At 46.9% G+C, this 26,939-nt stretch overlaps 1 protein-coding gene across 1 annotated transcript in view; it reads right to left on the bottom strand.

The window, feature by feature from the left end:
• The window catches only part of Klhl29 (kelch like family member 29), a 285,354-nt gene that overhangs the window by 226,542 nt on the left and 31,873 nt on the right, over positions 1-26,939 (bottom strand). The window lies entirely within an intron of this gene.

A 26,939-nucleotide genomic window follows, 5' to 3' on the forward strand; every position in this document is an offset into this window, starting at 1 on the left:
CTAGCTTATCTGACACCTCTAATTTGATATCTTAAAGGCAACTCAACCCATCATGGCCCTCTCTCTGACCCCAACAGATTGAAACAAAGACACATGGGCTTCCCCCGAGCTTCCTGTCTGAGTGGATGGCTCCACTAATCACAGAGCTGCCAACTCCAACACCTCGGAGCCACCTGCAGGCTCTCGCCCTCCACACGCCTCCACAATCACCCCTCTGACATATCTTCTTTCTGCTACACCGACTGCCACTTCCCTCTCTTGCAAGTGCTTTCACTTGGTCCCCCTGAATCTGCTCTTCCCCCATCTGCTGTCATGTTGCAGCCAAAGAGGTTTTTTAAATTTTTCTCAAAATGCAAATTTGACCCCATTTCTCCTCTGCTTTAAGTCCTTATCTGAGTCTCTATGAGTCTCAGATAAAGACAGGAGCCATTCATGGCCTGAGGGACTGGCCACCACTGCATGGACTGGACACCTCTTTCTTCTCCTGCCTCATCTCACCCGCTCCCTGTTCTCTACGCTGTACCTACTGGTCACCTTTCGGTTCCCGGATGTTCCAATCTCATGCCACAGGGCACTTCCACATGCTGTTTCCTCTTTTTCTTCACCTGGTTAATGCTGATTCAGATCCTAATTCAAATATCAACTCCTGAGAGAGCCTTTCTTGACCGGAGACTATGCCACACTTCTCTGGAGACCCATGAGAAAGTGCCCACAAATGTGACTATATGATTAGTTTCTGCCTTCCTTGCCTGGAGTGCAAGGTCCATTCAAGTTTACATCTGTTTCCGGTCCAGGGGCTAGTACGCTATGGCCAAGGAGCCAAATCCAGCCGGATGCCTCGTTTTGTCCATTAAGTTTTTTTTTTTTTTTTTTTTTTTAGAACAAAGCTATATCCATGTATGTGTTAACGTATTGTCTATGACTGCATTTGCCCTACAAGAGTTGGATAGTTGCAACAGGTGTGATATGACCCTCAAAGTCAAAAATATTTACTTTGCAAAATGTCTTCCAATCCAACTCTAGTCTAGAGCACCAGTGCCTAGCAGAAATTTCACATGGATGTTCAACGAATGAGCAAAGGGACAGGCTGAAGAAATGAGCTTCTACAGACCCCAGCGGCTCACCTGGGCCCTCTCTAGGGCAACACTGGCCACCTGCGACCCACACTGGAGAAGCCATTACCATTCGGCCCTCATGCTCTTTCCCAGGAGTAGGACTTCTGAAATCTTCTTTGGACTCTCAGCCCACAGGTCATTCCCGGCATGGAAGGGGCCTCTCGTCTGACTACAGGGACCTTGTTGCTGCTGTTTCAGGGCCTGGGAAATTCTCATTGGAAGTGGCTGGTGTCCTGTCACAATCCTCATGACTGCCCTAAAGTCCTAAAGAAAAAGGAATTTCAGAGCCACCTCCAACTTGGGGAACCTGTGTGAATTCATGGGTCCAGTAAAGTTACAACCACACAGCAGGAGTGCTGGGTGGGGAAGGAGCCCACCACCACACCTGGATCTCTCAAGGGGATGAAGAATCAAAGGGAAGATGAAGGAAAGAGCTAAGAATCCCTAGCTGTCTCTCCCCCAGGTCGCTCCAGCTCCATGCCACCAATTCCCACAGGAAAGGAATTTACCACCCAGCCCTGAAGACCTGACCACTTCCTATTCGGAGCCCATGTGAGCTTAGCCTTGGTGACTTGATTCAAACTGGTCACTGTGTACACCTAAGGGCTATTCTGTACCCTGTGGTCCCTCAGGGAAAGGTCTGCTTTGTCCTCTACATGTCTCTGTCACCAGTCCCCTGGTGACAGGAAGGGACAGGACCAGGCACACAAGAGGGTCTCAGCAAAGCCTGGGGAAAGACTTTAGAACACACCAACAATCCCTGCCACCCTGCCCTGGACACCCAAGAGGCGGATGGACACCCCACTCTGTTCCACGCAGGCCTGTTTCTGCAGTGGCCTTTGTGACCTGGAGTGACCCTGCCACTTTTCTCCCTCTGTTCTCCGTCCCATCAGAGTGCTCAGCACACTTTGAACCCGCCGAGGAGCGCGAGGAGAGGAGCGCGAGGAACGCAGCACCCACCACCCATCCTGTGGGGGACTGGCCTCTACAAGGGACACTTCTGGAGCTGGCATCCTGGGAAATTTTCAAAGTTAGGAAGAAGCCGCCTGACCGCCCCCAGATCCCTTTTTTTCTGATGAGGGAAGACTCCAGATTCTCAGTGCTCATAAATAAGTTGTCAAATATTCCCACAGCAGCGGCAAAGCTGCATCAGGCTGAAGCGTTCAATGTGGCAGGAACAGAAAACGCAACCTGTGCATTTACAGCAAAGCACAAATCGCCAGGAACCCGTGGAGCTGGCACGGGAAGGTTTCCGGCTCCTCAGGCGCGGGTGCTAGACGCGCGCGTCATGTGGCTTTACTAGGGAGAGAGTTTCAGATTTAGTTCTTGGATGTTTTGTTAGATGCCATGGGAGAGAGAAAGAACACTCCAGAGCAAAGGCCAAGCCACTGCCCTGAGGACTCCTGAACAAGCTCTTCCGCCCGGGTCTCCCCAGTTCCTGACGCAGCTCTGTGAGCACTATGCAGGGGCTGGGCAGGGGGTTCTCTCAGGTTGCTCCAGCTCAGTCCTGTCACTGTCATTGCCCCACTATGCCAAGGGCCTGGGGTCTGGGGCTTCTCTGCCTGGGCCTCTTCAGCTACAAAAATTGGGAGGATGTCGGTCCCTGTCACCACCCAGAAATCTGCTTAGAAGAGGATCTTCTAACATAGGCTTGGATTCGGCTGTATTAGTTTGCGAGGGCTGCAATAACAAAATACTACGGGCTCAGTGGTTGAAACAACAGAAATTGATTTTTTTCCCCTCACAATTCTGGAGGCTGCAAGTCTGAGATCAAAGTGTTAGCAGGGTGAGTTTCTTTTGGGGGCCTCTCTCCATGGCTTCCAAGGTGGCTGTCCTCTGGTACTCTCACCTAGTCTTTGTTCTGTGTATGTGCATCCCTGGTCCCTCTGTGTGTCCTCTTTTTACAAGGACAAAGATTGGACTGGGGCCCTCCCCTATGACTCCTTTAACCCTAGTCACCTTTGTAAAGACCCCCATCTCTAAAGATGTCACCTTCTGAGGTACTGGAAAGTAGAGCTTCAGCATATGAATTTGGGGATTACAGTGCAGCTTATAAGAGTATCTGACTGGCAAATGAGTCAGAGAATTGAGGCGACCAGAGGCCACCCTCTGTTGACACTCTCTTCATCCCTCCATGGCAAAATTGTCCACTGGTCCTCAGAGAAAGCTCTTGAGCAGAAAGTTGAGCCAAATTCATAAGTCTACATATCTTACATTCATGGATTTCTGCTTAATTATTTATTTTTAGCAAAGGTCTTCACTAAAACCAGATGGACAAGTCCATAATGATGACAGTATAACAGCGATGATCAACCGACCAATAACCAACCAGACCAAGTGCAGCTACAATTTTAACTGAAACTCGGTTCCAGTTGAAAAACATTGTTTTAGACGTGAAATGTAACTCTGAATTATAATGCATAGCATTTATAAAATATATTTTTAGCTGACCTTTTTATAGAGCTTTATAAATCAGTCCCAAGAGGCCACAAACCAAGCGGTCCAATTTTATGGGTGAACCAAAACTTAGTTACTGATTATGTAAGAGGCTGACGTCAATATCCAGGAGCTGGGTGGAGAAGAGCAAACTTTGAAGGAGTGTCAAGGGGAGGTCTTATTTAATTCACAATAATGAGACTACAAACTACTGAGGTTTCAGACATGAGAAAAAAAATAAAAATAAATGTGTCTCTTCCCCAGCTTCTGTTTCTACTAGTTGTCAAACTCAGGACAAAGCCCTCTGCCCTCTTTAATTGAAAGGCTTCATGCAATTTGATTCCAAGTGCCCAGGGGAACAGCCAGAGCCGCACTGGACACCGGCATTGAGAAATATTTGTTGGAGTTAAAACAAAACAGAACAAACTAAAAAATCCACTTCACTATAGAAGAGATCTGGGCAAGCAGGGAGACTGGAAGGATACAAGGGCAGAGGCATCGCAAAAATCAGAGAACCTAGGAGCAGAGTCTCCCAGCATTCACGAGAGATTGTGCAAATGAAATAAGAGAGTCATTATTCCATTCTCTGATATGATTACATGAGGAAACAGAAAAAGCTGACTAAATAACTACTTTAAAATGTATAATCTGCATCTTTTAAAAAATAAGACCGGGATTTTGTAAAGGAAGTATATCGAGGTTATACAAAACATCAAGACTATACATTTTCTAGACAAATTTAAATGGAATCTGCCTGGAGGTTTAAATAAAATCCATCCTACTAAGCATAACAATAAGATTCTTTTAAAAAAAACAATTACTATATGAAATAAAGAACAAATATACTAGTTTAATCCTTTCCTAAGCTCATCCTACAATATAATCCACTAAGTCTCCCTACTAAGGGGATGGGACAGGAGGGAGGCTGAGTTGGGAGGCTAATGAGAAAGGCTGCATCCAGAGCATGAAGGCCCTGGAGTGAGGTTAAGGATGCTGGACTTTGTCCTCTGGTCAGGGGAACAGAAATCTTAAAGGGAAAACCAATTCAAAAGATGTGTCACAGGTTAAGAGACCCTAATGAAAAAAGGAGCCCTCAGCTGAAACAAACACAAAACAATTGTGCACTAAATGGACTCTTCACAGCAGGCCTGGTCTTCTGACTCGCCCTCTTCCATGGACAGTGGACAGAGAATGGACCTTGGTCCCAGGTGTAGGGCTCATTGCTGCGGTTTCAAATGCTGTGAAATTCCCTCGACATAGAAGTTCTCCTCTCATGCAATTCCAAAATAGCTTCTTTTTAAAAGCCTAAATGCAGGTTAAATGAAAGTGCTGGGGTTTGCCAGTTGTAAGTTACCAGTGAGGGTGAATTTTTTTTTCTTCAAAGAAAAGGGGGGGGGAACAACCACCACCAAAATACCAAGTCCTTCTTATTTTATGATGTTGCTTTTTCTAAATATTCATATAGGCTGACCTTTTCAAGGCGCTGCCTGGAACGGAAAACATGCTTGTAATAAATGCTGTTTCTCTAGCTTAATTGAAGCAGTGTCTTTGCCATGCCTCAGGGACACTGGTTTCCATTTCTCAGGGGGAAAGGGCTTCCACATTCCAGGCAAGGATGCCTCTTCTAGGTAGGATCTTACTCCAGAATTTCCATGTGGCAAAGAGGAGAATGCTGTAGATTGGAGAATACCCTATTTTCAGTAGTAATTCTGAAAAATCTTGATGTGGGATACCCGCTTATTACTCTCGAAGCTTCAGAGAGATCCTGCCTCTCAGCCCTATGCTGGCCCCTGTGACATTTTTCTCTCATCATACAGCACAGGGAGTTTTAGGGACAAAAGACAGCTCCCTAACATGAGGACTGAGCTGCTGGGGGTTTTATCAACCAGCTGATAATGGTGGGCCGGGAGTGTTTGCCAGACAATTTCCAGAGACACTGTCTGGACCCACAAGTCAATAAAAGAACCCTGCAGGCATAAACATTTTTAAAAATTTTACTTTTACTTATTTTTTACAAAACGCACACTCCTGTAAAAGGAGACAACATAGCTCTTGTTCTGCAGAAGTTTACAGTCTCTCAGGGGAGACAAACCCAGACATGGAAAAGACATAAAAATGCACAAAGAAACCACAGTCCCGGTATAAATGGAGCAGTTACTTGGAAGCTCAGCTCTAGCGCATGGGGTGTGTGTGGGATCAGTCTTCGGAGTCTACTGAGAGCCCACTTATTCTTGCAAAGTTTTCTTCGTCTGGATGTGGAGAGAAGGATGGACGCTCCAAAAGGAAGCCAGTAAGTATGTCTAGCCTGTGACCTTCCTGAATGTGTCTGCATCATTTTTAGAGTTGATAATGTGAATGCTTTGCTATACAACGATACGAAAAAGACATTTCTCAAAACAAGAGTGGTGTGGAACACGCCTCGTTCTAATGAGGGCTGTGGCTATACTCACCCTCCTTCCAAATTTAGAAAGAAATATTGAGGATGCAGAGCCATGGCTGAGAGCGTGAGCGGACCAGGACGTACCCTCCAGGTGAAGTTCAATTCCCCACCCAACAGCAGCCCAGACCAGCAGGCTATTTTTCTGGGTCAACAGCCTCCCTTCAACTCCTCCTGTGGATGTAAGAAAGTCCAAGGAGGGAAATGGAGTAATGTTCTAGCCCCAAGGTCCTCTGCCCCCAGCTGGAGGTCACAAATGGACACTCAGGGCAATAAGTTGCTACCAAGAGCAGCTACCTGGCAAGGTAGAGGCATGGCTGCTGTCGCTGGGAGATGCAGAGGAGGATGCAAAGTTTCTTCCTCTCTTAAAGGCAGAACTTCCAAGCCAAAGAGGGGACATAGGACTAGCCTAGGAAAAGGGGTGGGTGCAGGCGGTTCTGGACTTGGTGGGAACTTGCAAGGCACAGGTAGGGCTCCCCAGCATCCAGGACATGGTGTAGCCCATGTAGGGAGAGTTGAGCAAACTGTAGGAAATGTCTGCAGAGATGAAAACAGAGAGGCAGGGTCCCCACAACAGAGCTAGAAAGGGCCCCAGGGAACGCCACATGAGAACGATTAAAGAATTCACGTTCCCTGGGCCCTTACTATATCCCAGGCACAGCTCAAATGGACCTGCAATAGCCCAGTGACCCAATGAGCAGAAGGAGCACTGAAACTGTCTTCGTATTAGGATGGGAAACAGGCACAGAGAGGTTAAGTCGTTTGCCTAAAACCACACAACTGTCTGTGTGGGGATCCAGGATTTAAACCAAGGCATCTGCCTTCAAATACTGAACTTTAGGGGCTGGGGTTGTGGCTCAGTGGTAATGTGCTCACCTAGCACAGGTGAGGCACTGGGTTCAAGCCTCAGCGCCACATAAAAATAAAAAAAATAAAGGCATTGTGTCCATCTACAACTAAGAAATATTTTTTAAAATACTGAACTTTAAAAAATGTACACTAAGTGAAACAACTCAATCACAAAAGACCACATATTATATGATTCCACTCATGAATTATCCAGAATAGGGAAATCCACAGAGTGGGAGTAGTAGTGGCCAGGAGGGGGGTGGAAGAAATGGGAAATGACTGCTAATGGGTACAGGGTTTCTTTTAAGTGATGAAAATGTTCTAATATGGGTGGCGATGATGTTACACGGATCTGTAAATATAGTAAAAAAGAATGAATTTTTACACCATCAGTGGGTGAGATATATGGTATGTGAATTATATCTCTATAAAACGATTATTATAATTTTCTACTTATTTAAAACAAACCTCCCAAGAAGCCACCCAGAGAGCACACAGTTCTGCTCTCTGAAGGCCCCTGGAGAAAACGCAACTTTGCTTCAAAGGGAAACGGATACAAACCAGACTCCGGGAGGAATATCCACTTTCTATAGAGTTTTCCATTATCAGAGCGGCTAACTGCCCCCTGAGGCCTGGAGCCTGGGGGGGCAGCCCCTCATGCTCTGCAGAGAAGGGCTGAGGCCCTAAGGCACCCAGGATCCGGGGTGTGTGAACACCCTGGCCTCCTGATCTGTCTTACAGCACAGCTACAGGGGTGTACTCTCCGGCTATTAAATATGAATTAAGAAAACGTAAGACGTGCAGGCCGAAATCTAAGCTACAGAAAAACAAGCCTGACCCTTCACATGATCCCACGAAGCTGGGCGAACTCTCCTGGACTGGCGGCGGCACGTCTTGCTCAGCTGAGCAGCTGTGCGACCCAGGAGATCTTGGGAGAGTCGTGTTCTGCCTCCGAGAGAAGCAGATGAAAGCTCAAGCACAAGGCCAGCGCAGGAGTCGCGAGCAACTCGCTTCGTGTTCCCCCGCTTGTGTTCTGAATTGCAGAATTGTTTTCCCTGGTATTTGTCACATTGAGGACATGAGGCTTTTAATTGGCCATGGAGCGTGCTGCTTGAGATGTCAAAAGACTGTCTTTGTTGAGAAGCGGCTCTGTTAAGCAGAGGCCCCGCAAGTTAATGGCTGTGTCCCTGACTCAGCCGGGGAGCCCTGACGAGGCACAGAACCAAGCCAGCCAAAGGAACATACAATTTCCTTTATGCAGAGTCTTGCTAGGTAGCCTCTGGTGTCTGAATTCTGTAGTAGATTTGACTTGTGGGGTTCCAGAGGGCATGGCCCTCCATCTGCCCACCCCTATCCAGGCAATGCCTTCTATGGTTCAAGACCTAAGTACATGGGCTCATTTGAGAGGCTCCTATTGTACCTCAGGTCCCCTTATGAGGGAGAATATTATATCCATGGCCTCAACTATTGGCCTCCCTGCACCGCACCCTCTACCTTGTAACTCTGCAGTACCCCTTCCACAGTGACCCTGAGCATGACCATTTGACTGGCCTTGAGAAAATACATATGCATTTTTATTCTCTCTTTTGTTTCTTAGGAATTGCTATCAGAACATGATGGCCAGGCTTGTTGGAGATGGCTTATCCATGAGAGACTAGCCAGGTGACTCCACACATGAGACATCCCAGTTAAGATAAGTGAGCCACCCAAGTGACCCACAGCTGATCATGGATGCATGGATGCTAAGAACAGAAGAACCAGCCAACTTACAGACAAGATGAGCAGTACCATGTGTTTGTTGTTTAGGTTAGTGAGTTTCAGGGTGGCTTGTTATGCAGCACTGCTGTACAATAGGTAACTGATACACTCGGATGTTAGGTGGAGATCATTGATCCCAGCCTCCCAGGGCTTCAGAGTCTACCTATAGACTCTACAATACAGATATTCAGACTGGTTGTGGACCTGCTGAGGGAAGACAATATGAATACATGTATGTCACGGGTAGCCAGTCTGCCCTGGCATGAACTTATGGGATAGGGGAGGCAGGACAGAAGCTGAGTCTTGATCCAGCTCTTCAGCCTCTTCTAACAATTTTGGATGCTCCCAGTCCTTTCCATTAATCTCTGCTTAAATAGGCAGGTAGGCTCCTGTGTCCTGGCATCTGAACTACAGTGGATACATCAATACATTTAACCTCCAAGGGCTTCGGTTTCCTCATCTGTAAAGGGATAGGGATATCAATTGCCTCAAAGGAATGCACAATAATTTGACCACATTATCCACATTAAGCACTTAGAACAATGCCTGACATATAGAAAGTATTTTAAATTTTATTCCTATTATATTCGTAAATTCAGACACCTGCTAGTGTCAAGGCACCCAGAGCCTAAAGACGCAGGACTATGGGACACCTAGTTACATTCTGATTTGGGGACATCTTTTCTAGGCTTTGTGCCTGTCTTGCAGATCTTCCAGGAATGGGGGAGTCCTTAGTGTACTAATTGGGCTGAGAATTTTCAAAGGCTTACACTTCCTGTCTTCTTCTCCCCAGGTATGGGCCATGTCTACGTAGGAGCTACCCTGCCAGTCACGTGGAGTGAATTTACAGGCACCTCGAGCCTCTGGTTTTCTCCAGGCATACGATCTCTTAACCTAGACCCTGGGACCAGATCAATAAAGAATTCATTTTTCCAATGCTATTCAATACCCCAAATCAGTCACAGTAACATTTCTATGTCGAAAGGTATGGACATTCAGGTACACTGGGATAAACAGGGCTATGTGTGGCCTCGTGTACATTTAGGTTACTCTCAAATGATTTCCTGTTTCCGTGGCTTGTTCTATTCTGGAATTTTGGCTAAGAGATATCCGCCCCTTGGATAAGGAACAATGGCCCCAGTGTGGCGACTGAGGGAGCGTGAGGAGCCACCAAGGGTCACCCGAGCCCTGCCAAGGCAGTCATCAGCATTAGGAAGATGTGTAGGCTATTCTGTGAGTGGGAACTTTTTTTAAATTTGCAAGGATTGTTGACCAAGTGCAACAAAAGCAGAAACTTCTCAAGCACCGAGAAGGGCGCAGAGGGAGTTTTGGAGTAGGACACAAGGGTAATTTAGCCACCTTAGGCACAGGCAGGGTCCAGGGCTGGGAGACTGAAGCAAATGAAGCTTAAGGGGCAAAAGGCAGGCCAGGTTTCCTCCAGGCAGGGTGGCATGGTTGGAAGGGTTGCTGGACTTCAGGGAACCATGAGGGGAGGGAGGCATACATCGCGTGCAAAAGCAAGAGACCAGCTGGTGTGCAGTGAATGTCACAGTGGGATGCGCATCTGGTCCCAGGGGTGACGCAGCATTCACTCCATCAGACATCCATGATGGCAGAGATGAGCTGAGGTGTGGATGTGTTCAGCAGTCAGACACCAAGGCCTCGGGCCAATGTGGTCACTAAAACATAAAACACTTGTCTGAACTCCTACCTAATAAATATCCATTTGCAGTTATTTCTATCTGATCTAAAATGATAGAATTTAAAGAATAAAACCTGCTTGACTTGGAAGCAAAGGTGTTTTCTGCAGCAGATAAACTTGCTCGTGAGTAGTTAATTTGAAGAGTGCAGTAACTCTAGCCTGAAACCAAGGATTGTGCATTGTTTACATATTTGAGCAACACAAAGCCATCAGTCGTGTGTGATACCCTTCCTTCCTTCCCTCCCCCCCTCAAGAATATACTCTCTACTCCAAAACAGCTTGCAGAGATGCATATAAATAAAAAAGTAATGTCAGGAAATCAAGGTAAATACAGGAAAAATAAAATAAAACCAAAAAGTATGATCAAATGAATTCTCAACACCTTTGAGTTTCACAGGGCTTTTTTGTAGCTTATGTCTCAATAAAGACCCTTGACCTGTCACTACAGTGTTGCTCATCAAAAGCAATTTCACAGGGAGCCAAAATAGTATAGACTGCCTCATGGTACCCTGCGAGTCCCAAGTAACCCAGAAGAGCTCCAAGAGTATTGACCTCAGAGGAAAGATATGCTGGTTGTCCCCAGACCCCTTCTGAAGATGCTGCTGCCCTTACTGAAGTTTGGGTTGCAGAGAGTCCCATATGATGTCAATTACAGGTCTCATGGCACGGACCACAGTTACTCTTCCTTGCAGGCTAAGTGCCCAGTTACAGGCTTTCACCATCTGGGGCTGGGCTGGCTCTGGATGGTAGAAACTCTTGACAGGGATGCCCTGTCCCCAGAGGTGGGTCAAAGTGATCTTCAAGAATTTCAGGTCTGAGATCAATGAAACAGAAAAGGAAGTTGACCCAAGGGCATGTGGAAATTTTGTATATGATAAAGATGGCCCCTCAAATCTTTGGGGGAAAGATGGATGGCCTTTGGGAAAAACAACAGATTGAATCTATATTTTATATAGTTCACTAGAAAAAACTCCAATGGATAAGACATCTGTTGAACAATAAAAGATACAAGTGCTAGAGGAGAACATACATGCATCGATAACACAGGACAGGAGACACCTTTCTAATTATGACTCAAAATACAAGATTGATATTTGTTCACAAAATTGATAAATCTATCTCTATCGAAGTAAAGTAAGATGGATACATGGCAAAAAAGAAGAAGAAGAAGAAGAAGAAGAAGAAGAAGAAGAAGAAGAAGAAGAAGAAGAAGAAGAAGAAGAAGGAGGAGGAGGAGGAGGAGGAGGAAAGTCAAAAGACAAATGACAAAGGAAATCATTTGCAACATACTTCAGAGACCAAGGTCTAATCTCCAGGAAAACTAGGAGAAGGTCTCATAATTGGGAAGAAAAAAGTCAGACACCTAATTGGAAAATGAACAAAAGACATACACAGTTTACGGGAAGAGAAAGAGAAATGGCCCTTCTACCTATGAAGAAATGCACAACTTTCCTCATCATAAGATAAATACAAAACTAAGTTGGAATTCCACTTCTCAAACTCATCATGTTGACAAAGAGCCCAAAATCTGACAAGTGTTTTGTGGTTGGGCGGCAGAGACGGGCAATGCTAAATGGCATAACCCCCAGAGAGGAGATCAGAGCAAGGCCTGACAAAATTACATCTGTTTTTATCTTTCCACCTATCAATCTCACTTGAAGGTTCACCTCCACATGTATGAAACAGTATGACACTAGAGATTACTCACAGCAGCACTGTTTGTAAAGCGAAAGACAGGAAGTCACCCAAGTGCCAGCTGATAGGGGGTAGGCTGAATCCACTCCATGCAGCCCCCCAGTGGAGTGTCACACGCAGAGGAGAAAGAAGACAGCCCTGATGGGCTGATAAGGAGGGACTTAGAGGTTGCATAGAGAAGTGGACAGTGTAAGGTGAAGAATGCGGAGCACGCCACTCCTGTCTGTGGGACAGGGGCAAAGACAATGAATATGCAATCTGCTACTTACAAGAGGAAGCGCTGGAGAGCGGAACACTAGAAGACCCGTTACCTCTGTGGGGGCGCAGGATGGAAAAAAACAGGCGTGGGGTCCAGATTCCCACGAGGTCACCTTATCAGGCAATTTTGACCTTCAAAACATGTACATGTTTCACATTGTCCAAAAAACAAAATTAATCCAAATTTAAGTTTGAGAAGATACAAATATTTTTTTAAAAATCCTAAAAGTTCAGAAAAAGTCTTAAGTTTGAACTGGGGTATCTATTTTGACACATAACTTATTAAATAAATATATTTCCTAGTTCTATCCACTCAAAGGTCCTAGAACAAGAATCTCCAGTTCTTAGATCTGGTTTTAAATTCCACACTAAAAAGAAACAGGGTTCCTCAGAAATATGACGGATTCTAAATCCAAAACAGTGCAAACACAAAGGTCCAACTGGGCATATTGTGCCTAAAAGCAACAAGGAGCTCAAAGGGTACACGGGCTTTTCTTTGCAAAAAATTTCAACCAACAAAGGTAGAAAGAATAATAGGATTTGAAAAATCACCATAAAATGGTAAAACCTCCCCCAGAAGGTTATCAAGGTCTGCAAAAGTCATCAGGCAAAAAGTTACTGGGGAAACAGCATTTGTCCCATGTGACAATATAACCCCCCAGATACTTGTTACCATATCTAGCTTCACAATGATGTGACCTCATGATCACCAGTTTAATTAACTTCACCAAAGGGGCACCTGCCTCTAAGTGCATCTGGATGTGATGTCATGCAGGACACATCACCTACCAACGTTTCTTGCTGAAGGTGTACAAGCTGACTGTGTCCAGCACTTGAAAAAAACTTCCAATGTACAGGATACAAGAGAATAGAGGACCAGTTAGATACCACCACAAGGAAACAACTGGACCAATCTAGGAGGTGGCACACGCCACAAGACAACTGGCCTGATCTCTACGAAAAGCCCATGTCATGAAAAGAGAAAACAAGGTGCAGGGTTGTTGTAGAATAAACGACCACCACAACAAAATGCAACAGATGAACAGATTTTTTTAAAAAGTATAAAAATTGTTTTGGTCATGGGGAAATTTGAACGTAGATTGAACATCAGGTGACTGTGGGGAGTTAACATTTTCAGGTGTGATGACAGCATTGTCCCTATATTTGTGACATGCAGGCTAAAGAACTTAGGGGTGAGGTGTCTTTTGAACAGTAGTTCGGCAACACCCACACACTTGTCTAGTTTATAGTGTATGCATACACATTTGAGCAAATATAGAAAAGTTATTAACGATGATTAAATCCAGAAATTCACCATACTATTCTTTAGACATTTCTTTGTGTTTGAAAATGTTTTTATAAAAAATGAGGGAAAGGAAAAGGAACCTTAGAGTGGCAGTAATACAAGGGCCCTGGAGTGGGATCAAGTTCCCCAGGCAGTGTCAATTTTAGCTTGGAAGAGCTGTAAAGCGTAGATAACTAAAGGTTCACTTTGACCAAAAAAATTCTAAGGCATCCACAAAATATTTAATGTTGGGTAAAAAAAAACTTCCTGAAGTAACCCTCTTGCTATCCTGGCTTGGATGGTAAATGGTGACTTTGGTGACGCCCAATGAAACAAGGCTCTGTATTCATGCCTTTGCATGTGACCCCTCCCACCCTGACACTGGGTTGGGCATGTGCATGAGCTTTCTGCTGCTACTGTAACAAAAGACTACAAACTTAGTGTCTTAGAAAATGCAAATTTGTTATCTCATGTTCTGGAAGTCAGAAATCTGAACTGTGTCTCATGGGGCTAAAATCAGTGTCGGCAAAGATGTTCCTTTTGGGGAATCCAGGAACTGTTTTCCAGTTTCTTCCAGTCTCTAAAGTCTATCTACATTCCTTTGCTTGTGGTCTTTTCCACCATTTTCAAGCCAAATGCTGCATTATTCTCTGACTCGCCTCCTATCTTTTTCACAAGGACCCTTGTGATGCAAAATCTCCATTGTCATGTAAGGTAAACTAGCCATGGTTTGGGGGGATGAGGGAGTGGGCATCTTTGGGGGCCATACCATGAGACTGTGTTGGCCTGTGAGCGTCATGCATGAGAGACTTGGTAAGCATGTGCATAGTAGGGATTGTCCTCTTAGGATATTTTTTCTCAGAACTCAATCGCCAGGCTCTGAAAAACCCAGCCGCGGCAATGTGGGAGGCCAGGAGAGGAACTAAGGCTTTGGTCAAAGCTCCAGTTGAGCTCCAGCTTCCACCTGCCAACCACGTGAGCAAGCTAGGTTGGAACTGATCTTTCAGCCTCAGTCAAGCCACTGTAGATGACATCAGGAAGAGCAGAGATGAACCTTCTTTGCTAAACCCAACCTATAGAATCCTGAGCAAATAAATGTTTCTCTTTTAAGCTGCTAAGTATTGGTGTGGGTTTTTGTACAGCAAAATACAACCTGAGGCAGGTTATTTGCTATAAGCCAGTTAAATGCCAGGCACATATATCAAATGTATAGACTTTGGTTTAGCCAAATTATCCAGCAACCCTTGTTTATGGTAGCAGATAGCAGAGCCTATTGTCTCTTAAGCCTTTTTTGAATTTGTGAAAACAATAGCAGATCACCCAGATAAAAGACAAAGATTTCTTCCCTGTCTCTAACATGATGGATGCCCCCAGTTCATTTAAAAGGGGGATTAAATCAACACGGACCACAGTAAAATGAAGGAGGTACCAGAATACTGCAGGAAGTTGCAATCTCATGTATCAAGAAACCATCCTCAACCTCTGGCATTAATTCTAGTGGCATCTGATTCAGGTGCTGGTTTGCACAGACTGGCCCATTTACTACACACCAGGCCCACACATTCCACCGAACCGGGCTTTCAATCAACTGGCAGCCCGGCTGAACCATAGCCCAGGGGATTGATTTTCAGAGTCTTGATCTTGCCATGAGCTTTTGCTACACCGGCTGGAAACCAGTTACTTTCTGCTCTGTGGGAATTTGTGTTTGTGGTTTCATTATTCTTGGAAAATATGCTTAAAATCACTCATCCTACATTCCCTTCTTTCTGGTCTACTATGCTCCTAGCAATTGCAAGGGAATAAACAGACCCAGCTTCTAGTTGGAGAACCAGCACCCAAGTTTAAGGCATCTTTTTAATTTATAGCTCCAGGCATGAAAACGTTGACCTAGCCAGACATGGGCTTAAATGGTGCCCTGGCAGCAAACAGTAGAGACCATTTTCATTTCTCCATGGCTGCAGAAACCTGGCTACATCTGCGAAGCTGTTTCGAGTTTCCAGGAACTAACTCGACCTGAGACCCTCACCATCCGCCAGGCTTCTCCCCTTCCTCCTCGGTGCTGACTGCGCACCTGGGGCTTTGTACTGCCAACACGGAAGCCACCCAGCACATCCACACCTGTGACTCAGCTGCTCTTATCGGCGCTGCGCTCAGTGCCTAAATCCACAGACAACAAGGAAAGGCAGAGTTATTCTGATCCTGGAGCCCAGGCTGCCGCTCAGGGTCCCAGGCAATGGCCACACAATTAGCAGCATGTTCACGGGAGGAGAAACCGGCTCTTGAAGATGATTCTACAGCTGCGGCTTTCAAGGCCTCATGGTAGACTCCTCTGATGAGGAGGGAAATAAACCCACAGCTGTTACGTCTCTTCAATCCATTGGTGCTCGGGAGTGGACAAGGTGCTCCGTCCATGCTAGACACTGTGGGTCACACCAAGGGAGTGCAGGAAGGTCACTGTGCACTCAGAGCTCAGCCATCCGAACTAAAGCAACGAAGTGGAAGGACCTAGATGGAACTCACCCGTTGACTAAGGCAGGGGCCAGCACGGTGGCTATGTACTTTATTTTGAAAAGTTGTAGGTTTGAAAAGCTCGGGGCAGGAGGTTAGAAACAGCAGGAGGATGAGAGTCCTAAAAACTCCACCACTGAGGGACGACAGCTGGCAGAAAAGAAGGGAAGAGCAGGGACAGCAGCAATCGCTTTCTTCCTTCTTAAGGAGGAGACCCAGAACTAGCCGAGTACAACACCTGGGGCCATTTGGTGTAGGGCAGAGGGACTCGAACACCTTAACCGGCCTCCCGGAACCCAACGACAAGAGACAGTTACAGCTCTTCAAAGCAACGTCCCATCAAACTCTGGTTCCAACATGTTCTACTTCCACTGCTTAAAAAGGCAGAGGGTGATGTTTGATGGTCACTATTTAGAAAGCTTTCCATCCAAAAAGAGTTAATTTAAGTTTGGGCACTTAAATGAATAAACCTAGTGGAGTAGAAAATTGATTTACGTGCAACAGCAACTCATTTCCCAAACTTGGGATTTGAACTTGACTTCTCCTTCACCATGTCACCCAAGCTGATTCCCAAGGCCTGCGGGTTCTTTGTCAAGCACACTATGACTGTTGTTAAGGATAGTCATATCCACCTGGACACTATGGCTCTTGATGGCCTGGTCCAGCCTAGGTTGTCCTCCACTTGACAGAACTATCTTCCCCAGTGTGTTTGTGACCCATCGCTCAGAACCCCAGAATCCCCAAATGGCTCCTGCTATCCGGAAAGAGGGGCACCTCAGGACAGCCTTCAAGATCATTCAGAGTCGACTCTGCCTTCCAGTGTCACCTCCTAACACCCCCAGGCTCCCAGCAGCACACATTTTCATGTCTCTAGCTACGCCATTGGTCGCTCTGGTTCCACTACCCAGTGTGCACAGCACCTGTCCACCACAGCTGCTGATGTGCCCCGAGTACTGCAGTTTTTAAGGTGGGTCACCAAGGCTCCTCCCTCTATCACACCCAGCTCCGCCTCCCACTAGCCTGGAGGCACAGTGTGGCCCTGAGGGGCTCCTGAGTGACAGGGAGCTACAGGATGATAACTGCCACCAGCCCTGTGAGAGCGCAGATGGATCTCCTTAATGTCCCCATCATCAGTCTCCTCGGCCAGCCCAAGTTCAGAGCTTCTCCCCGCTTCCCAGAACTTCCCACAGAAGGGCGGAAGAGAGCCCCTGACACTCACTGTCCTACCCCAGGCCTTGACAGGCACAGCCTGCCTCTTCCACCAGATGTCAGGATGTGGTGCTCGGTTCACAGCTGGACTGACAGCCAAGGGCCTGAGGAGGATGGAGATTTAGTCACAGTGATGGCCCAGTGTCGCCGGTCTCACCCCATTATGGATGACTGTTTACGGGATGCCAAAACCCGGCCCCCTGCAAATCCACTTCATCTGACCCAAATATTTGTCCTTTTGTAGAAAATGTGTATAAAACCTCAGTAACTCGTTCACCAGAAATAGCCTGGAGGAAAGAATCTCAGTCTCTCCATTTCTTTCTTTCTTTCGGTCTAAGAGGCATGAAATCGGGAAAACTTGGGTCCACTCTGAACTGGTGTTTCCAACTGCCTGGGTTTTAATTAGGCCTGCATTCTTGACTGGTGCCCAGATGAGGGGAGGGTTCAGTTGAGGCGAGAAGAAAACCCGGGCTCTGATCTTTGTCAGAGCACAGGGGTCCTGGCTCTTGGACGATGACCTGTCATCTTCTACAGGACTCTACACACTCGCTCACACCCCACGCACACCCCTCGAAGACAGCTGAAACCACTGCATGGGAGCATCAGACTGTGTGTCTTCTTTAAAGGCACCATTGCTGCTTTCTGTAAAACCCGACTGGAGAGTCTGTTCACCTCCATAGAGGGCCCCATCTGGGCTCTTCTCTTGCCAGCTGCTGCTGTTTGTCCCCTGTCCCATGTCCCATAGTTGCCAGGACCCCTGGACAGTACTGCCAGGTGAAGTGGCAGTCTGGGGCCTCTGCAGTCACTACCTGCACCCTCCCCCAAGCCACACTCCCTCCTGGGGTCCTTGGTACGGGCAGTCAGGACAATAGACCTGGCTTGTCCTCCTTCCCCTTCTGATCAAGGCCACACCAATGGCTCTGCAGCCACCATGATGCAGGTGCACTGGTAACTGTAGAAGGACTCCTGGATGTGCTCTGCAGCCTCTGCCCAGAGCAGGGAGGCTGGGGAGGCCCTGCAGGGGCAGACAGGTGCTGGCAGACCCTGAGACCCACCTACAGGCACTGGCCAAAGGGTTCATCAGGACAACTCAGGCCACACACTGGAAACCAACAAGGGATCAGCCCCAGGCCCCTTAGGGAAGAAGCCAGCCCCCCTCACCATGCTCAAAATAAATCCCAAATCCTTTCCTGTCTTCACATCCCCCCACTACTGATTGCTCTTGGAAGGAGATCTGCAGTGACTGCAGCCTGCAGGGTCCCGAGTGCCCTGGCTCCAGCAAACTTGAACCTCTTCTCAGGCCAGTGGCCCAGGCACCCCGTGCACGGCCTCCTCCCCATCCCTGGCCGCACCAGCCCCTCCCGCCCCTCAGTGCTTGCTCACCTTGTCCAGTCCTCGTTTCTTCTGCTGCAGCCTCAGCTCAAACACGCCTCTCAGAGAGGCCTGCAGGACTCCCAGCCCAGAGGCTCCCCACTTCCTTCCTCAATCACCCCATCACACCACCCTGTGGATTTTTATAGTGCTTATCACAATCTGCAATGATTTTTCAAATTTACATGTTTCTTATTTAGGAACCATGTCTCCTTTCCAGAAATGCAAGGACAGGGATCTTGTCTTATACACCACTGAATCCCCAGCATGTGGCACCAGGGCTGGCACGTAGCAGGTGCTCAGTAAATATTTGCTTTAACAAATGAATAAATACGCTTTGCCATTTGAAAAATAACCTGTGAAATAACTGGAGGTAACTGGGCAAGGGCAGAGATATGTGCATTGTTCATAGGGCAAAATTTGAAAATAATTTAAATAGCCAACAAAAGAGGATTGTCAATCAATGCTTTGGCATGATTAATTATTGAATGCTATTTAACACGGATGAGTTAGATCTTCGAGCACTGATGTGCAAAGGTGCCTAAGACACTCTAAAATGACAAAAGTGGGTTGCAATATCCATAAGCATGGTTTCATTTATGGCTACAAAAAACGTCCTGTAACACTAAATAGCATGTTTACAAGTGCATAAAAACCTTAAATGAGAGAGAGTGAGGGAAATTCAAGAAAGAATGATCTAAAATTGATCCCCACAGTGTTAAACTGTGGTTATCTCTCAGGCAGGTGTTAGTATGAGTTATTTCCATTTGTTTCTTTTGTTCATATTTTCTGATTTTTAAATAATGAACATATATCGCGTTCATAATAAGAACAACATACGAGCACGTGTGGAATGAAGAATAATCTCCTGCCACCCATATTCACATCAAGGACTGAGGAAGAGCAGCAGGTGGGGAGGTGGGGCCCATCAAAGAGCCCCTCAAGCAGTCAGTCCCGGAATTGGAGAGCTACTGGGGATAATTATTCTCTCCCTGTTTTGAGCCCACTTCAGAGAAAATACACTTGTTAGGTAGTAAAACCAGAGGCCCCAGGCACGTTTCCTCCCTGGGGACCAGCAATGGCTTCCTTCCACGTTGCTCACTCCACCTCTGTTGTTCGCCCTGAGCTCCGAACACAGGGTCCCACGTGTAGATCAAGGACCCACCTGCCAACTCTGGGCACCTGGGAACTGAGCTTTAGTCCCAGGAGAGTCCTAAGAGCTGGTGGGGACTGGGCCTCAGTGGAGGCCTCGTTCTACCCAAGACCTTGGCAATGACTCCCAGGGACAGGCCTCGGGCTGCATGGTGCTGCTTCTGCTCTATCTCAAGTCTGCATTCGCTCAGGGTAGGGATTGCTGGAAAGCCATTTCAGCAGTAAATATGACTCAACTTAAGGACATAAAGCAAACCTATGGCTGTCATAAATCAATTTGAAATGGAGTTTATAGGGACAGAGTGCTGTGTGACCAAAGACAATTTTCTTTGTCTCTGGGCCTCAGTTTCATCGACTATGAAATAAAGCTATTGGACAAAATGTCCCCAAAGGGTCTAGCAGGGCTGACAGATTGTGGCTCTGGAACCTGAGGATTACTCTCCAGAAGAGACTATATTACTTCCCAGGTAAATTACATCATCAGCCACAGTAGCACAGGTTATCAGGAGCTCAGCAAAGAAGTGACCCCTATGGGCTGTCTAGGCAGGTGGGTTTCCTGGGGGAGGTGATGGCTGAAGTACACCTTGAAGAATAGGTCAAGTTTAGGTAACTGCAAATAGAATTTGGCACGGATGTGGTACCTGCCCCTTTTAGGGCAGTTAGAGGGAGCCCTTCTTAGGGAGAAAAATAACTGTGTGACGTTCCTGGGCTCTGGGCTGATGGCAGATTTGTGAATTCCAGCATCAAATAATCAACAGACTTTAAAGAACATTCATCAGGGGTTGGGGTTGTGGCTCAGTGGTGGAACGCTTGCCTGGTATGTGTGAGGCACTGGGTTCGATTCTCAGCACCACATGTAAATAAATAAATGAGTAAAATAAAGGTCTATCAACATAAAAAAAAAAAAGAGCATTCATCATATCACGCAGTCACTGAAAATGATGTCCATGAAGCCAAAAGGCAACACTGAGGAATTCTTTTGGGATCAGGTACAGAACCAGGGCTACACAGGGCAGCAATCTGGACCTGCACAGGGGTTCTCAAGGTGAGGTTCCCACACCAACATTGTCAGCGTTGCCTGGGAGATTGTTGAAGTGCAGACACCCAGACCCTACCCACTTCTGCCAAATTAGAAACCCTGGAGGTGAGGCCCAGCAATAGGCGGCTCAGCAAGACTTCCAGGCGACTTTAATGCAGAGGAAACTCGAGCATTCAGCACTAGCAGAAGAAGGGGAGGCTCGGGGCTGGAATCCCAGCTCTAGTTGCTGAACACACCCAGCGACTCAGCTACCCTCCAGTGGGTTTTCTCCCCTATAAAACGGGATTCATTAATGCCTATCCAGAAAGATGATTGAGATGAGGCCGTTAATATATACAAAGTATCTGTCGTGGAACCAAGCATAAAAAAACACTGCATAGTATACATTGAAAAGTCACTAGAAGGAAATTCCCATGATAGCAGTAGGCTGGGGAGGTGGTCTTATAGCTGATTCTCTGCCCCTCATTTCTGTTTCCTCAACTTCCAGAAAGGCGGTTACATTACTTTGAAAGCAACGGAGACTAACTTACAGAGCGCAGTGAGACCTGGCAACTGAAGCACCGCTCTGTGGCTGTGGTCATGGAGGACAACGTGTGGCGGGTGCTCTGTCATTAATCCATCAGCAGTGACAGCCTGCCACGCTCCATCAGGGTGTGACATATTTCAACACCAATCAAGAAATGAGCTTGCGAGCGTGCTGGTGGCTAATCAAGGCTGCAGACGGGGACACACTCTGGCATGCTTGTTAATGGCATTCTCCATTAAACTGGAGCCGCCCAGGTGTAAAATAGCTACCCCGATAGGAACCTCTGTGAACACAGGAAGAAGGGCAGACCGACAGCTGATGGGCTTCCGACATTGTTTTACTTAACTACGACATGCCAGAATATTCCTCAGAACAGCTTCCAGTGTTTAAAAATATGTCACAAAACTGACATCAAGGACCTCGCTCAAACGCTGACAGGATTTTACATTTTTATCTTTAAATATTTCCCAGTAGGTGAATTACCCAAATTAGTCAATAATAGAACCCAAAATGACTATGTTTAGCCAATTGAGTGTGACATCAAAATGCCTGACCCCATGAGCCATCTTTCCCTCAAAGCCATTTTAATGTGACTGTCCCCAGGGGCTGAAAGGTTGCAATTTTGCTATGATGATGGAGTGCCACAGCAGACGGTTATAAACTAATAAACACGATGTGGACGCGCAGAACACACCACCGCCCCCCCAGCTTCGCAAGGAAGTTACTGCTAATACCTAGAAGTTTTAAAAATGTTATTTCCACCAATATCAATTTTTCATCAAGACACATCATTCAAAAGCACGACTTCCCACTGTGCTAGGCTTTGCTGGCAGCTCAGGTTCAGGAAGGCATTCAGTAAGGAGTGACTTTTGACAGATTTATCCATTTCCCATGATAACGGCCATATTGTGAAGTTCGCCGACATTTTGGTGTAACTACAGAGTGCTGTAAAATTATTCAGCCCAGAATGAACCTCGAGACGTGCTACCCCTTTTAGAATTGGATCCTACAGTTTTCCGAGGTGTAATTCACTGGCATCTTCTTGTGACATTTCAGGGAACCTGAACTCCAATAAGGTTCTTGGTTTGGGGAAGAGAGTAGGGTCCTTCAGAGGAGCTGCTCAGTGGTCATCTAGGTATGAAACTCTAGATTAAAAGGCATGGGTAGGATCATGGTAATGACTGAAATTCCTATTTCTCTGTTAAAAGAGTGATGCTACTTTTCTGGGTAGACTCACAGAGGGCCTTGGAAGAAACGTTCTTTCTGAATGTCATGTGTGGTCCTTTTAGAGGTGAGATTTCCTGGCCCCCTCATGTGCACCTCACCCTCATGGCAAACTGCATCACCCCTGCTACAACATAGAAGCTTCCAGAAGAGCTGTCAGCTGAAGCTGGGACCAGCTGTGCACAGAGATCTTGGCACACAGAGTTGGCAGCCCTGCCCTCTGCTGTCCTGGTGGCTGCCATAAGCGGTGCATTTGGTTCTCAGGCGGTGCTTTCTGTGGGATGTCAACAAACAGCAGCCCGTTTGGAGATGCGTGACTGAGGTGCTAAGAGGACAGGAACACTGAGTGAAGACCAGGGGAAGGAGACAATTGCTGCCTTGATGGCTCTTCACAGCTATGGGGAGGGCACCCTTATCTGCACAAGTCTGAAAGGCTGTCCTGTGGCAGGTGGGCCAGGGTGATGCCAAGAGGCAGAAAGAAACAGAACTGGAGGGCAAAACTCGGTGGAATGGAGGCTTCCCCCACACCGGGCTGCGCCTGCAGGAATTGACACAGTGAGCTCCTGCCCCTGGAGTTGACCAGCATCGGCCAGGAAGTTACTTGGCAGGGGAGCCTGTGGGGAGTTCGTGAGTCAATGATTCTATAAATAATAGTACCTTGGATTGATACATTTGAGGATGGGCTGTGGCAGGTCAACCAGCTGGAATAGATACAAATAAATGTTCCCGCAGGATGGGTCACAAAACACCTACAGAGCCCTGACCACGGTAGTTTCTGCTATTGCTAAGCTAATCCTCTGCTCCAAACACCCTTCGTCCTGCTTCCAGACTGTCTCCCACAGCTTGGCTGTCCCTCCCAACTGCCTTTCCCATGACCCTGAGGCCATCTCCCCACGCTCAAGGCATTTCCCAGGGCCCAAGAGGGCGCCATCATCCTGTGATTAGTTTCTTTTCAATGCACACGTGATGACCTAGACCCGTCTCAAAGGTTCAGTGGAAGAAGGCACTTGGGATGCCTGGAGGCCCCTAGCAAGCTCTTCCCACCTCTAGCCTTTGATTTGTCTCCTCTAAAAGGGAGAGAACTGGCCCGGATGAACAGAGTGCTGGGGTCCTTCCCACTCTCGGAATCGGTGCAGGGGATGAACTCCTGCCCAGCTGCAACTGTCCTGCCAAGTCATGTGACAGTCAGTTCTCGGAAGTGACTTCGCCTGCACCCAGTACACCAGATCTAATCTAAGGCAAACTGGCAAAGCAGCTCAGCTGGGGATGGGCCACTGTTTGGGGAGACACCACTTCCTCCCATCTGTGGCTTTGGCTCGCTCCTGGCCCCTACAACAGGGCAGACACAGGACAGAGGTTGGGGTTATGTTCTTTGTAGGATGTGCTTTTCATGGCGAGTGTGTTTGAGGAAAGAACATCGATAAGTGTTCTCACATCTGGTTAGATTTTGGCACGTGAAGCTGAGTCTGGGTCTGGCAGGTGATGGGCAGCAGGAGCCCAAGAAGGAAGCCACATACCCACTACCATGCCAGGAATTCTGTCCCTGTCCTCACTTCTCTTCCTTTCCTCTCTTCGCTTGACCTGCTCCCTACTGTGAGCCCCTGGGTTTTGGGTTTCTAGATCAGTATTTCTAATCCTGGTTTTGACTAATGAACTCTTTTCACAGTAATCTATAATTTCATAAAGCTCCTACAATTAAAAAAGTCATTTTATCATCTTTGCATGGCTTACGGTAAAAAAGATTTTAAGTTAAATATTTTATACGAGTATATTATTCAAAGATTATATTAAATGAGTATTAAAAGGCAATTTTTAATAATGTTCATTATATAGAAGGACATGTTTCAACATTTTTCCTCTTAACCAGTGGCATATAGCATTTCATTTCCTTTAAACCAGTTATGCAAGGAAAGACAGATTTGTTGACAAATAAAAAATGACATTTTGATTCTGGGATCAACATATATTTAAAATATAATTGAAACTTAATTAGGTGCATCAGCTTCAAAAATAGGCAAAACTGCTTTTTTGTGACTTGATCTTTAGAATCCATGCATTGTGAGCTTAAAAAATCAACTGCAGAATTTTTGCAAAGTTCATATGCTATCTAAGTTATAAGATAAAGCAGAATTCAGAGACTTGAAAGTTCTTCTTCCAAATAACACATTGCTGGGTTATAATTTTTTCCAATCAATACAAAGGCCAGCTGGTTGAGTTATCTCTGTTATCATCTTACTCCCCTCCTGTACCCCTTTCCCTATTCCTCTCATTTGATGTACTAAAGACATTTAGATGACCTATATAAGGCAGGTGACAGCAACTTATGGATCTGGTAAAAATAACCTAGAGGTGAATTTGCAGAATTATCATTCTTCGGCTCCTATTAACATGGGGTGTCTTAACATAAATGTTCTTAATGTTTCCTTTGTCTTTGTCGCTTTTTATTTGGTTACAAATAAAGCTACATGTGTCAAGTAATAAAAACAGTGAACAGCACATAGCAGTCAAAGTGAACCAAAGTGATAGATCGGTGAGTGAGACTGCATTTGCTCACGAACATGCACACACACACAAGCGCATGCACACCCAAAGCCCTCAAAGTTCCATTTCAGAGGAAACTATATTTACTGAGTCTTAAACTATGTTCTTCAAATCTGATGCATTTTCCACTTTAACAGTATTAAACCCCAAGAACTTATTCTAGAAGTAATGGGGTTAGGGTGACCTACCCTGAAGAAGAAATAGTGCTGTCATCAAAGGAGAAGCCGTGAGAGTGACTTCGTCCTTCAGGGCGTGGGCAGTGTGTCAGGGCCATGCAGCTGTGAGGGGTGGAGGGCTGAACAGGTGGAGAGCGAGGGGAGAGGGGACCCATCAGTGCAGTTACTATGGATGGTGAGCAGGGCAGGGGAGAGGTCTGAGCAGTGATCTGTCATAGAAGCTTCTAGAAGGTGAGAGGCTCCAAAGAGGACTTGAAGGATGCACTTTGGGAATGTGTTATCTGGGATCCACTGTAACTTGCAGAAAACCTGGGATAAGACTGTGTTCATCCTCAGGGAGGAGGATGTGCTGCTGCTGTTTCATAAGCATCTTCAGCACCCTCACTCTGGGGGACCCAGAGCAGGGGCTACCTGGCTAGGATGCTCCAAGTGGAGAGGCCCCTGAGCTCAAGCATAGCCCTAGAGGGGCTGGTCACATACCCCAGCTAGTGACAGATGCATTCTAATGGAATGCCTATGGTACTCTGAGGCTAGGCCTCTCTGACCAACACCTACTACAACAGACCCCCCAAGCTGTAGAGGAATCCAACACTGCAGAAGTCACGGAGGCCATTTCCTTTTGAGGGAAACATGAGTCCAGAGTCATTCTTTAAGTCCAATAAGTCCTTTGAGAATTGGAGAGGAAAAAAGCATCCACTGTGCATCTGTTTAGGAAGTTCTCAAAGAACATGTGAGTATGAGAGCCACGGAGCTGCTATGTGGCCAGGGCAGGAGCCCTTGTGTGAAGGGGAGCCTGGGGCACGAGGAACTGGCCAGGCAGGTCAGTCGGTCGGGCTGAGCATGCTGCCAACGGCGCCTATGGTGGCAAGCAGGTGCCTCACAGGCCCAGAGGAAGCCTGCCCACCCCTGCCCACTTGGCAGTTTAGGAGGCTCAGACAGCCTTTTACATTCCAGAGAGAAAAGAAATAATAAGTAGGTGGGCAAAAAACTCCTCCCAAGACCCAAGCAGCTTTCTTCAGACCCAGTCAAACCCAGGACCTTCGCTGAGACCTACAGTCCCACACCGAGGTTGTGAGGAGCCCAATTCTACTCAGATCTGGCCTACTCCACCCACATCCAGGAGGACCTGACCCTGGACTGTGCTAGAGGGGGTGTCAGCTTCTCCCATAGAAGAGCCCCTCATCCTCAACCCCCAACACACTCTCACCCTTGGGCTTTCAGTGTGGGTCCTCCCTTCAGGCCCTGGTGCCAGCTCCTACACAGCTCTGGCCCAGCAGAATGAGCACGTGCCAGGCTGAGCCTTCCCTAATTCTTCCCCACCCTCCCTGAGCAGAGACACTGCTCTCTGGACATGCAGCCACTTCTGGAGCCCACAGCCTGTGGCCCCCAGGGGACTCTACTTACCCCTCTGGGTGGGGCCTCCTTTCTCAGATGCCAGCCCCAAGGTCCTGAAAGGCCAGCCAACCAGGCCCATTCAGAGGCTGCTTTTGTTGAATGACTTGAGTTTTTCATTTTCTAAGAAACAGGGACATAAATGGCTTGTTGGCATTTTACCGACAGAGGTGTGGGCGAGTGACTGGATCCTTCTTTCCTGGCACAAAACAAATGGGAAATGAGAGTCTCCTGGAGGAGCACAGCATCATCTGTCAGGGGCTCAG

Source organism: Sciurus carolinensis, chromosome 13 (genome assembly GCF_902686445.1).
Source record: "Sciurus carolinensis chromosome 13, mSciCar1.2, whole genome shotgun sequence".
Lineage (NCBI taxonomy): Eukaryota > Metazoa > Chordata > Mammalia > Rodentia > Sciuridae > Sciurus > Sciurus carolinensis.